The sequence below is a fragment of the Amphiura filiformis genome, chromosome 1 (genome assembly GCF_039555335.1).
Source record: "Amphiura filiformis chromosome 1, Afil_fr2py, whole genome shotgun sequence".
Classification (NCBI taxonomy): domain Eukaryota; kingdom Metazoa; phylum Echinodermata; class Ophiuroidea; order Amphilepidida; family Amphiuridae; genus Amphiura; species Amphiura filiformis.
In genome coordinates this window covers 23,509,786-23,520,896 of record NC_092628.1, presented here as the reverse complement: position 1 = coordinate 23,520,896, position 11,111 = coordinate 23,509,786, and the positions used below count along the sequence as shown (strand labels likewise).

Sequence of the window (11,111 nt, the reverse complement as noted above, 5' to 3'; positions counted from 1 at the left end):
TGCATACATGCATTGTTATTATCCAGTGTCTATGGGGTCCTCACAGATTTGGGGTCAAAGGTCATTAAGGGGTCACTTCCGGTATAAAACGAAAAACCGTCAAAAATTGTATTTGCTAAGAAAAACATAGGACAGTAACGGTATGTTCACACATGAATTGTGGATACCCAATTCATATGTGGTATTTTTTTATTTGGGGTCAAACGTCATTAAGGGGTCACTTCCGGTATAAAACGAAAAACCGTCAAAATTTTTTTTTTTTTATAAAAACATAGGACAGTAACGGTATGTTCACACATGAATTGTGGGTACTCAATTCATATGTGGTATTTTTTTATTTGGGGTCAAATGTCATTAAGGGGTCACTTCCGGTCTGAGACGAAAAACCTTCAAAATGCCCCTTCTGCCACAAGTAACATAGCAAAGTGGTGCCATATGCACCCATGCATTGACATTAGCCTATGTCTATGGCCGTTTTCATATATTTTGGGGTCATAAGGTCATTAGGGGTAACAACACGGCTGTGTTCGTGGGTTAGACCACAGCTTAGTCTAGTTACACAGCCGTGACGTTAGTCACGGCTGTGTCTTTTTTCTTACAGGTTCTTTCTTCTTTCTTTGTTTCTTCTTTCTTCTTCTGCCGACCATTACATTTGCTCTAGCACTCACATGCTTGGACCGATTTTGACCTGACTTGGTCACAGCCATCATTGTCCATGCCCCTACATGTCACATGAAACTCATGGGGTCAAAGGTCACGCAGGGGTCATAGGGGTCAAAAACGTGATTTGAACTCAAAATGCTTCTTCTCCCATAGATTACGTAGGACAGTGACGCAATTTGCACACATGCATTGTTATTACCCAATGTCTATAGGGTCCTCACAGATTTGGGGTCAAAGGTCATTAAAGGGTTATTTCCGGTATAAAACGAAAAACCTTCAAAAAATTTTATTAGCTAAGAAAACAATAGGAGAATGATGTTATGTTCACACAGGAATTGTTATACCCAATGTATCATGTGGTATTTTTTTATAGGGTTAAAGTTAATTTAGGAGTCACTTCCGGTATAAAATGATGATAGACATGTTACGCCATTTCACCTACCACAGGGGTGCTCCTCTTGAAAACGGGCTCTCCTTCAAGCACATGATACAATGACAGCCTACAAATGTAGACTGCTGCCCTCAGTCGTCAACCGTCTGGATTGACGACTGAGAAAACTACGTGGAAAAAAAGTGACGGATTTTGCAACAGGATTCCTGTGGCATAGAGCATGCGCAGTTGTGTCCAAATTGACCTTTTGACCGAGTTTGTTGTTTTAGAAGTTCAGAGCGCGATCTTGTCACAGCGGCGCGGTACAGCGACGCGGTACGCGGGCGCCGCTAGTCAGTCGCGCTACGGCGCACAACTGAAGTCGCATTGAATAGTTTTCAGAAGTCCGTCATGATATTGGCTGTAAGATAATCAGTCGTCACTACGAAGCATACACACAGTACATGCGAAGTGTAGACGGCTGATTGGAATTAGTCTACTACAAATGTACGTGGAAAGTGCGTACCGAGAATCGCGACGTGTTTGGAAGGTAAACATTGTTAAAGGACCCAAGCCTGGTGGTGAGTGTTAACTAAAACACATTAGTAATATTTTAAGGTCACATACATGTATAATATTGAGAACCGATTGCTAATTGTAGAGGTTTATACATGTAGACGCGTATTAAAAGTTAGCAATGTGAATCACATGCAGTGCATGCGGTAAGCGTTGGATTCCTGCACTTCGAAGGGGGTCATGAATATTTATGTTATGACGTTAAGGGCTGGGGTATGAACGTTTGGACAGTATTTATTTTGGGAAATTAGAGCACATCAGACATATCGAATTGCATTCTGAATACGAAGAATGTCATTCTGATATCAAATAATTTTGATTTTTTGAAATTCGCATTTTGATACGGTCGTGCGTCATGAATTGGGGTATAGGAAAAGGTGGGGGCGTTACATTTTTTCATTTTATTCGGGACATTTTGTCCCAAATCTCAAGAATGGATAGGGTTACTGAGCTAGTTTTGGTCTCATTTTGTTGCTAATTAATCTAGCTAAAATTGTGGAAAGTAAAAACTTCACACTGTATATACTTTTTGAGATATGGCAATTCAAACGATGCAGAGTCGGGGGTGGAGGTGCCTACGGTTGAGGTGCCTACGGTTGAGGCATGTGTTAAAGTATAGGGAATATTGATTTTTCATGCCTCCCGAATTTATTTTTTACTGCAACTTTGTAACCCAGCAAGGTATTGATATGGATTATGTACCATTGTTTTGGTATTGATGTCTAGTTTACAATTTGACCAGTTTTACTCCAAGCTAGGTTAATTTGTTGTAAGTGTGCTGCATTCTGTGTCATGGGTTCTAGGCTTCTCCTATACGTTACTGTGTTAACTATTCATTTATGCTCCGAAATGTTCTGAAGGTCATATTTCTTGAAGGAGTTACTCCACTGCTGTACAAGTTTACATTTTTTGGATGGAAATTTGATGAGGAATTCAAATATGCCACTGGTTTTTGTGTGAGGCATTGAGGAAAAAAGTTTTGATTGAAAATGTAATAAAAATCATAAAAATTATGTACGCCTTTTGAACACCCTGTATCTCAGTTAGGCAACATAACTCATCATTACAAGTTTGCTTTTTTTGAAAGCCTACAATGTTATTAGCACATCTAAAAAGGTTTTAGCAGAACAGGTGCTTATGTTAGTAAATAAGAGAGGAACAAAATAGTATACTTTTTGAACCAAAATTCAACTTTTCCACCCTATATGACATTTGTGACACCCTGTATATTGACCAATTGTTTGTACGTGTGCATTCCTGGTGCTCTAAGCTTTACAGTGATCTAATTTTATAGGGTTTTGATGAACAGTTTATGAATTAGATCAGTTTAAGTACAAAAACATGTAAATTGTTCAATTTTTTAGTATGTAACGCATTTGGCCCCCAATTCATAGCGCACGACCATACACATTTTATGGCAAATCATTAAAAATTGATATTTTTGATATTTAACAGTACTTGAAGTAAACTTTATAAATCTGATGATGTATACTTAAGGTGTACTAGGTGGGATGAAAAGCCGACGATCAATTGAAAATTTTAACCTTTCGTATTGAAGATATGGATTTTTTCCCCAAAACAAAAAAAAAATTAGGTCTTTTGGGAAAAAAAATCCATATCATCAATATGAAAGGTCAAAATTTTCAATTGACCGTCGGCTTTTCCTCCCTGCTACATACACTTTAAGAATATATCATTAGATTTATATACTTTACTTCGAGGACTGTTATATATCAAAAATTTGAAAAATATCAAATTTTTATAATTTGTCATAAAATTTGTATTATATTGTGATTTAAAAAAAGATGAAAATTATTTGATATCAGAAAGACATGCTTCGTATTCAGAATGCAATTCGATAGGTCTGAGGTGCTCTCATGTCCCACAAAAAATACTGTCGAAACGCAATAAACGCTCATTTTGGATCCCTTAACTTTGGACAATTTAGCTCAAATTAAAGCCATATTATAACATTTAAAAAATAAAAATAAAAAATAGATTAGTATTCATTATTTTCAATAAAATAAAAATGCTAGCATTTACTTATAGGTATGACAGGGAAACCTCAGTTAATGCTGGTTTCATACTACCCTGCCGCTTGCCGCTGAGCGGCGTGGCATACGCGTATTGCAGACAAACGGCTACAATCAAGGCTTAATTGTCATTGGTTGAAACGCAAACAAAAGTATGCTGGATAATTAACCAGGGCTGTCAACTTTTTGGAATTGCTTGGCGTGAGACCGAGGCGTACCGGGATTTGCCAACTCAAAGGCAATTAATGTTCATTTTGTACCATGATTAGGCCCCTAACAGTCAATTTTGAGTTTCCCGTCACATAATTTCTGAAAACAAGTGAGGTATAACTTTTTCATTATTCATTATTCATTATTTGTCTGCCTTTCATTATATGACCAACACGCATGTAAAATGTGTTGTTATTTGCCGCTCACTCACTTGAAGATGGATGTTTAGTATATTACAAAGAGTCTGCAAGGTTGACAGCAAAATGTATGTTTTGATTTTGATTTTTCCACAAAAAATAGAGGGATATTCATAATTTTTTTTGCAAATATAACCAGTTTTTATTGGTATTTTCTGGAAAATCACAATAAATGAATTCAAGTGAGGGTCGGAAAATGAAGTGAGGGCGGGTGACGGGAAACTCAAAATCGACTTTCCTTGGCCTTACTTGAGCCACGGCGCTCGAGAATGTGAAAAGCGGGGGGGGGTAGGAGCAACAAATTATTCATGACGATGCATGAGATTTTACACATTTTCAAGCTTTTTGCGTGAGATTTACTACCTAGGCGTGAGATTATATACTACCTTGGCGTGAGAAAGTGACCCAATGCGTGAGACTCACGGCAAATGCGTGAGAGTTGACAGCCCTGGGCTTAACACATTTGCTAGTCAGCCAAAATGGCCTAAACCGGCAATACAAATTTACATTGAAATTTAAAAGAACCGCTTGCTCAAGGAAACCTTCATAAATATGTTGTCTATACTTCACTTGACCCAAATATATGATTTTTTTTGGTGATGAGAGACTCGCACATGGAATTTCAGAGGGATTTTGATAGCAGTTCCATTAAAAAAAGCTGCTATCGTCATGAGACTAAGATATAGAAACACCCCCGTAATGCTGTTTTGGGGAATTTTGCTAGCAGAATCTATTTGATGAAAGTCAATCTTTGACTAGAGCCTAACTTTGCTACGGAAAGTGCTATGACAAAAAGGTTTTCAGTGTTGGCTTAATTTCTTTTCAAGGGCTTTAATTTGATATATAAAATGATGCAGTTTGATGGCAAATTTGAATTCACCTGGCATACATGTACCTACATTTACTGTCAGATATCACTGAGATACGGTATGTCCCCTTTTAATTTTGAGCCGAACAAGTGAGGTAAAGTATAAAAGAAAATTGGAATTTACTACTAGCGCCAATGCATGTTACTCCGGTGGTTGTAATATATGGTACGATATCCTCTGGCATGTGTGTGTGTCCCACACGCCGTGTACGTAGGGGTGTGTTGACATCGAATACACTTCGGTTCGAGTAATATTTCCATCGTGGTTTATTCAAAATCTCGGATATGATTCTGACAAAACTACAGCACCTGAAGTCTTTTTTGCAGAGAATCTTTGTTTACTAATTAAAGTACATTAACAATTGTGCAAGGGCCTGAATTAAAAATTTTTTGAGGGCGTTCTTCCCAGCAAATGTTATAATATGGGTTTAACTAAATCTTAAAACTAAACCTCCAAAAGTCTTGACAAAATTGTGGCCTCTGTTATAATTATATAAATATCATATCAAACCACCCCCACCCCTACAAATTACTCATCATACAGAAATGTTTGCAGCCGATGCCAGGACAGTGACGTAGTGTATCAATATTCATTACCTCCTTCTGAGCGCAGGAATCCAACGCTTACCTGTGCATGCAGCATGTATGTAGGTATGCCAGGCAAACCTTACCACATGTATGCTAGTCAGCCAAATTCGCCTAGAACACACCTGGGGGGGCACATCAAAAAATTTTGCTCCCCCGGAAATTTGAGGTGGTGGGTCTTTTGGAGCTACGAGCAGTCAAAATCTAGGGTCTTTCTTGGCTTCGTATAATATGACCGGCAAACCTTAGTAGTTAATACATTCTTTATCCTGTATTTTTAAGATATTTGAAAAAATAAAAAAATTCTGGTCAAACTCAAAAGTGTTACTGTTAGCACAGCCTTAGACATGTTGTTAAGACTAATACTATAATATTAAATTTGTGTACATTGTGGAACATTCAACTATGCTTGTAACTCCGCGACTAATCATGCTAAGTACACGCGCGTACAGCCGTACAACGCTACTCTACGCGTCCATATAGCGAGGCTATCTGCGTACAACTGCTTACTACGCACAGCAAAGAGTATGTTCCACGATGTACACAAACTTGATAATTTTTCTATAGTACGGTAATATTAGACTCATCATGATTTGATTTACACTTTGCAAATTCCAAAGTTCAATATTATTTAAAACCCCATTTCTTTTCAATTTTTTCAAAAATTTCAGGGCCCCCTTTTTCATCAGGCCCCCCTAACAAGTGTTTGCGAATGGTCCCTTAATACCACCATTCTTTCCCAAGAATATCAGGATTTGCTTGATATTTTCAGATAAAGTGACTTAAAAAGAATTGTTTTCAGTTACCTAAGGGAGTGTTCATAAGAATTTGCGATAGTAGCGAGAAAAAAATCAGTTTTTTTACCTTAAATTTGGAGAAGAAAGTCCACTTTTCACAAAATCGCCCACCCCCCCAAAAAATCCTGCATACTGGCCTGCCCAAGTCTGAACAAGTTTGAAATTAAAGACCTCCATGGTTATGATGCTTAGAAGTTTGCACGAGGGCACTTTTGATTCAAACATTGGATTTGCTGGGTTTTTTTGCGCCATCAAAGATCACATTTTTGTCCCCTTGGTTTTTGTGATGTAATCATTTGGTACTTCAAAAAATGCAAAATGCAGGTTGGGATGATGATGGCTCACAATGTTATACATGTACATTATGCACCTCCAAAGTTTATCATTGTAAGGCTCAGAGAGGCTGAGATTTCATGATTTTTTAAAGGTGAATGAGGGCGCTGTGCACGCTCATACTGTATATAATGTATGTGAGTTGTTGGTGTTAATATTTAACAAAATAATTTTAAACTTTTTTGTATCACAGATCCGTACATACATGTAATAAGTAAGATTGGCTCTTAAAAACTTATGAAATGTATCTTCCGTTCGAGAACTTCATGCACATTTAATATGCGATCTTTAGTATGTGAACTTACGTGGTGATTATACATGTGCTTGTTTGCGTGTTAAGAAACGGGACGCATAAGCGGATTATTTATGTGAGTGATTGGAACAATCACATTTAAATTGTAATTTAATTTTTATTTTCCCTTCATTCACAGGCTAAAATATGTCTGGGCTCCTTCAGCATCAGCAAAATTTGTAAAAGGTGTGTAGGATGTGTGGCAGAGATTTTCGTAGGCCTGGATCAAAGTTGGCTGGAACAAGTTTTGACAGTAAGGGTGTGGATAAGTTATCAAACATCACTTGGAATACAAAACTGTTCCAATACTGCAATGTTGACATTACACATAACAACATTCACCCACCACGGTTTTGTCATAACTGCATCGATTTATGAGAACCTGTGAAAAGAAGGAAGCATGTAGACAGAAGTGGATATCAAGTCGCACATCATCAGGCTATAATGGTGAGTTGCTTGATAAGCCTACCTTCAAATACCAGTTGGCTATATCGAAGCCAAAATGACTTTTTGGTTATTTTTGTTTCTAAACAGTTTTTTTTTGTCCTATATAAAAATCTATCTCAACATGATTGAAATGACAAAATTTTTGGCCTCGTGTCCTAGAAAAAGGTGTGCAGCGCCCTCTTGTGTCACCATACCTCATCAAGACCCAAGATAACAATATCATTAAAATCCAAATTTAAACATGAACAGGGTATTTAACATACCGGGTGTCCCAAAAAAAGGTTACATGTAGATTTTTTTAAAATAACCTAAGTTAATGTTAACAAATATAAATATCCATTTCATGACATAATCTATGTACCCTCTACTAGTACCACTGTGAATGTCAAGTTAACAACCTACGTATTTAATCCGCATTCCACGCATTCCTGAGCAAGCTCTTTACGTGACATAATTATGCAACACGGTTCATTATACCACCGTCACAGCCACCGTGCATTTGGCGGGGCACTTGAGTAGGCCCAGTCATAGCATGGCAGATGCAGTATTTTATTCTGATAAATAAAGAATAAGACTTGTTCAGGTTTAATTTAAGAGTTCAGTCAGAAATGTAAAAACAAGCAGCAGCGATTTCAAGTCAACAAAATCAAAACAAGGCTTAAATGCAAAAATTGTTATTCATTTCACTATGTTGATGACATGACAGCGCGGCGTGCAGAACTGCTTTCACCAAAAACGTGCTCTTCTCTAATGACCGCCGTCCTTTATTTGTAGCCACCTAGAGTCAAGAAGTTCTAAAACCGATTTATTTTCAGTGTACAATTTTTCATTTTTCAATATGTTTCCTTTGTTCAATAAGTTCAACAATGAAAAATAAGAGAAACATAAAAGGTTATAAAGAAACAAATCTGAAAACAAAGGACTGGTGTGCGTGTGTTCAACTTTCGGTGTGCCATATTTTGATGGTTAGCCACTCTTGACAACCCTGTCATCCTGCGCGTATAAGCTAAGTTGCTTTTGAGATACGGAATTGAAACTTAGCTAACAGTTACAAGAATGATCAATAAATAATATCTGAACAAATGACATTGTTTTGTTGTAACATCAAAAAATGCGGTTCATTTTCTACATGTAACCTTTTTATGGGACACCTTGTATATGCGTAATGCATTGCAAAAAATCGCAATACTGATCTACCGAAAAACGATGGCTTTGGACTCTAGTCAAAACTATTGTGTGCAATTTTGAAGCTGGAGTTCTCTAGTAAGGTGAGTGTCTGCCATGTAAACGTCACACTGCAGGCACATAGCACAAAGAAAGAATTTAAACTGGGCGCCCATAACGGTCACGGATATCTGGTTTAGCAATATGCACAAGCATGTATGATGTAGTCAATGGTTCCAAAAAACTAAGTCCCCTGACATAACTAAAAAACTGTTAGGCCCCTTAAAGGAGTATTTCGTGATTCTAGCATCCTCTATTTATGTCATTTTTCATTAGATGTCCACGAAAAAAACCTATTCCCAAAATTTCAGTTGATTCCGATTTTGCGTTCACGAGTTATGTATGATTATGTGTATTACACTGCTCCATAGACAATGCGTTGTAATTTCGTTCTGGTGCACCAGAACGAAATTCAAATTTCACGATATCTTTGCTAAACGAATTAATCTGCAAGAAATATTTTGTACATAAACATTATGTAGCCAGAGGTTTCCAGTGATATAAAAATCTCAACTTTTTGGAGAAAAGTGGGGGATGAGGCTGTGGATCACAAAATGCCCTTTTAAGTTGATTTAAAGTGTGAAATGTAGCCTGATTAGTTACACATTACATGTGCGTTACTTTTTTGTTCAACATTTTGTCGTTCATCAGAAAATACAGCCATTTATGAAATTTGAGGCCCAAAAAAGCTACATTTTTTACATCGGGATTTCAAGTAGGCCTACTCACATCTATGCATTTCCTTAAACAACTTTAATGACAAGAATGTTGAAAACAAACAAATTTGATGAAATTGCTATCATTATGGTTTAAAATCATGGCTGAGTGGTTATTGTCAATTGAATGTGATTAACCAGGTTTCGAATGCACTGCCGGTCCAGGTGATTCCATGAAGGAATTGAATGAGTGACTGGAGTGCACTGCCAAACCCCATTGGACATCTCTGAGACCATCTGAAGCAAGCTGGAAACAAGAATGTAAATTAGTCAGGTATCTACCAGGTTTTAATGTGCATCCACCAAGGACTCTACCAAACCAACTTTTTTAGCTTCCTTTTATGGTCCTATAACACATTCAAGATGTTAACAAAAAAAATTTCCCGGCACTCCGGCCATATTCAAGGTTAATGGTCAACACAGGGGTCAAATTTCAAAGTTGCTTAAATCTGGTTAACAAGCACACCAAATTATTCCTCTCATTGTAAGGATTCAGAAAAAGTATAGTTTGACCTACCTGCGACTTACCGTTCTTGAGTTATAAGCAAAAAGGTCAAATTTTGAGCGCTGGTCAGTTGTTTTGGCCACACAGGGGCCAAAAATTAATAATGCTCCAATTTCAACGCAAATTTAATGGTCTAAAATTGCTCGTCATGCAAAAGCAAGTCAAAAAAGGAATTGTTTGCACTGTCTAAAATGCTTCGTTATTGACAAAATTGGCCATAAAGGTCAATCCCCCATTACAGCCTATTGACCACAACCTATGTTGTGACGTTTCCTAGGTAACGAAACATCCTACATGGTTACAACTATTCCTTATTTTACTTATTTTTACATAACAAGCAATTTGAGAAATATTTTTTGTTAACATTTTGAATATGTTATAGGACCATAAAAGGAAGCTAAAAAAGTTGGTTTGGTAGAGTCCTGGGGGGGATGCACATTAAAACCTGGTACATGTAGATACCCGACTAAATGACAACACAACACTGCAAGGGTTGCTGAGAATACTGCAACGTGCATGGAGTCACCTGCACAGCAATGCATTCGAAACCTGGTCAATAGAATGCAGAATCGTTGCAATGAATTTGGTGAGAATGAAGGTGGACTAACACATTACTAAAAGGAAAACAAAACTTTCACATTGCACAAGTCACTTTGAACCTTTGTAATCTTTCACATCCAGGGTCAGAGTTTTGTTTCACAGCGCGAGAATCAATCTTGATTCTTGCAGAATAAATTTGCGGTAATCATTTGATTCTTGCAAATCAACTTCTGTGTAAACTACAAAAGTTTATGAGAATTTACTTTGATTCATGCAAATCTGTTTGCCAGAATGTTTCCGAGAATCGATTCTCGCCCAAATTCTGACCCTAATTTCCCACTTCTGAATATGATGTTTGTGTTTTGTTCATAATGTAGTATTATTATCTTTTGTTTTTACACAGACTGCCCAAGTTGACCAGACAAACCAGGACACTAGTCTCTATTATATTATGTTACTCAGCAACCATTCTGACGTTCAGAAAAATACTTTCTAGCATCCAACATTCCATATGAAGCAGATTATGTTCTGTGCATGGATTTGGTAATACATGTAGCATTTGCCAATATTGTTGATCAAAGAGGCAGCAGGATTCCAAAGGATCACAGCTGCTGTTTTGTGTTCACCTTTTAGTGAAACGGAACTGTTTGGATTTTAGATTTATTCTCTCAGTAAGCAGCATCTATAGAGATTGATATTTTTGATCGCATTATTAAAGAAACAACAGGATTCTCAAGGATGTCATCTCTTTGTGA

General features: G+C 37.2%; 1 long non-coding RNA gene across 1 annotated transcript; it reads left to right on the top strand.

The window, feature by feature from the left end:
- Positions 1-1,532: 1,532 nt before the first annotated feature.
- On the top strand, positions 1,533-10,894 carry LOC140165816 (uncharacterized). Its single transcript, XR_011860771.1, has 3 exons — positions 1,533-1,614; positions 7,064-7,371; positions 10,760-10,894. It is a non-coding gene; the product is annotated as an uncharacterized lncRNA (long non-coding RNA).
- Positions 10,895-11,111: the final 217 nt, after the last annotated feature.